The sequence below is a fragment of the Nannospalax galili genome, unplaced genomic scaffold, assembly GCF_000622305.1.
Source record: "Nannospalax galili isolate Female #2095 unplaced genomic scaffold, S.galili_v1.0 scaffold95, whole genome shotgun sequence".
Classification (NCBI taxonomy): Eukaryota; Metazoa; Chordata; class Mammalia; order Rodentia; family Spalacidae; genus Nannospalax; species Nannospalax galili.
In genome coordinates, this window is record NW_008342393.1 from 7,134,130 (window position 1) to 7,137,295 (window position 3,166).

The 3,166-nt window shown below is 40.6% G+C and overlaps 1 pseudogene; it reads right to left on the reverse strand.

Moving 5' to 3' along the window:
* Nucleotides 1-531: 531 nt before the first annotated feature.
* LOC103738409 lies at nucleotides 532-917 on the reverse strand (annotated as a pseudogene).
* Nucleotides 918-3,166: the final 2,249 nt, after the last annotated feature.

Genomic DNA, 3,166 nt, shown 5'->3' on the forward strand with positions numbered 1-3,166 from the left:
CACTCAGAACTTGTGCACACCATAAATCAAGGAAGTATTTTTCTGGTACTGTTGAAGCAGTCACAAATGAGGGACCTCATAATCACATTGATACCAATGTAAAAGACCATGCCGAATTGGGGAAGAAAATCAGGTAGCCCGCAGGCTTCTTCCACAGCTGTCCTGCTTGTGGAATTAGGAGCCAGCAACATGGCTGAGAAGCTGTGGGGGAGATGCATGGTCAAGCCATTCACTGGTGCTCACACACAGGATGCTACAGTTAGGTACAAGGCAGGATTTCTTTCTGTAAGGAACAAAAAAAACATGATCCAAAAACCCAATGATTTCTCAATTTCTGCCCCTCCCGGAGAATACGAATATCATTCTTCTAGAATCTAATACATTGGCTAAATTTTCAAAATGCACCACTTTATTTTTCCCCATGAGGAGGCCACACATTATAACGAGCACATGACAGTCACGTGATTTCTTCAGTACGCTCCAAAGCAGCTTCCAGCTCTCCTGGAGCTTGGAGCCAGGAGTCCTGAAGTTTCAAATATTAAAGCTTTCGCCACAGCCACAAGTTCCTTTGATGTTTGGGTTATTAAAGACAAACTCACTGGATAATTTGTGTTCGATATAGTCCGTTTCTGTTCCTAAAAGTGTTAGGCTGTGCTTTCTTTTCAATGAACACTAACTCCATCTTGAATAACTTCATCAGAATCTCCTTTTGTCTTCATATACTCCAGGGTATAAGAAAGGCCATTACAACCTCTGGTTCACACACCAACTTTCACACCTACACGTTCAGGCTTACCTTTAAGAAGCTGTTTTATTTTGTTTACAGCTGGAGGTGTCAGCGTGAGGGCGGCCTGCATGGGCTGCTGCTTCCTCTTGCTCACAGCCCGCTTGGTGGCCCAGACCAAGGAAGCCGACATGTGCGGTCCCGACACCCACACCCTCCGGGCGAGTGGCCTCAACCTCTCTCCATGGACACGACCTAAATTTATTGTTTTGAAGTGAGTCCAGTATGATAGTATGTGCCTATAATTACTCAGATGATTCTAATGCATATTGATGCTGGATCCCTGTCTGTTTTTTAGCATCACTGGGAGGTCACTGAACACTCAGAATTTCTACTTCAATTATGTTTGTTCTGAGGACCAGGATTGCTGATGCTGCTGACCCAGGCGCCCTATCATAAGAATGACAGGATAAAAAAGGAAAACTGTCATGGTAAACAGGATTCGTTTATTAACTGATTTTATTCATTCAGAAATAACTGAATGTCTTCAATGAAAATGGAGAAAATGGAGTTGTGCTAAATCCTACAAATTCAATACCAATAGTACAAAAATTGAGATCCTGCAGTCAAGGTTCTTATGGCCTTGGCGTGGATTCTAATAACAACTCTATATCAAAAATGTAACAGAAGCTTGAGTGATGGTTTAGCCAAAAAAAGTGCTTGTCTAGCAAGTTGGAGAACTGTAGTCTGAATGCCCAGAAGCCAGTTAAAAGCTGGATGTGGTAGCGGTGTGTTTGTAAACCAGCACACCTCCCATGAGATGGGAGAAACAAGTGGGAGAACCACCAGTTGCCTGTGGTCCAAATAGCTCGACGTGTGCAGGCACAAGAAAAGACCCTGTTCAAACAAGGTGGAAGACAGGGACAGACACCCAGCATTGGTCTCCGACCTCCAGGTGTGTGCTGTGGCATGTGCACCTGCACTCACACAAATGCACACACACACACACACACACACACACACACATAGTTTCACACACAAAGATAAAAGAAAAAAGTAACGTAATCTGACAGTGGAAAAGTGTGTGTACAGCACTGGAGGAAATCAGGGTGGGGGACTCAAATGCCCACTTCAAGTCTTTCGAGCTCTAAACACACATGATTTTTCTTTCTAGTTATACGGTATGGCAGGAGAAAAGAGGCCCTGGTTCAAAGGAGCAGCAGAAACTTCAGGCTCAGAAAGTCCATGGCATTTGACTATTCTAAGAGAAAATTTGGGCTCTAGGGATTTCAGTAAGTCTCTCAAAGTGATTTATACATTATGTTTGCATGGATTCTGTTGCAAAGACCTTGCTCCTGTCTTCCAAGGTAAGACATCCAAGGAGTCATGGAAAATTAGCCCCTTTCTATGGGGTCATCTGATGCCTTCTGATCCACTGTAATTGCATGGCTGTATGATACTTTCAATGTTTAGAAGTGAATTTCTTCTTTCTCCTCAACGGCACAAGTCTGATAAATTATCTTGTTAATAGAAATTATGTTTCAACTGTAAAAACCTACAATAGAATTCATTACTCCCAGGAATCTAGAAATATGCAAATCCATAGAACTTTTCTACCTGAAACTTTCTTTTGTTTTCTCCACAAATTGCCTCTGATACTGATTTTATCATGCTGGAAGAGAGTCCAGTGTATGGAATTAGTATAGTGTGGCATTTGGGAGATCTGTTTGAATTTATTTGAGATACACACACACATACACACACATATACACACATACACACACATACACACATAAATTTGTTGGAGGAATTACTCATTTCTGAGTCCATTTGTCTACAATTTTAATACATATACAATTTTAATATATAGACTAATGACTTCCTCATTAGTATAATGGTGAGCATCCCTACCCAGCATGCGGGAGACTGGAACTGGATTCCCCAGTAGGGAGAGTATCTTTCTTAGGAATCTGGATAGTATTGAAATAATTTTTTTCCTGGGGTTGTTTCATACCATAAAATGATAGCCTTTAATACCATAAAATGGCAAACTTAAACTCGACTTTTTTCAATAAAACATTATTCCTAAAGGTTTATATCTTTATCTATCTAAGAAAGAAAAGAAAAATAAACAAAAGCAGATTACTATGTGAAAAGCAGGTTATTCATAAAGGAGGAGTGCATAGTTCTGTCCCAGAAGGAAGAAAGGGAAAGGAAAATCTATCCTAAGAGGCTAGGAAGGTGAGAATGTCTACATATGCAGAATAAAGAGTTTAATCAATCATTTTGCAGCTTTAGCCCCTGAGCACTGATATTAATGAAAAATGTGGAGTGTTCTGAGGACTGAGTTAGCGGTTTCATTGCTTTATCATTCTGATAAATGATTGGTTGTGTATTTCACTGTCCTCCCTGAATCTAATTCACTATGGCAGGTAAAATTCT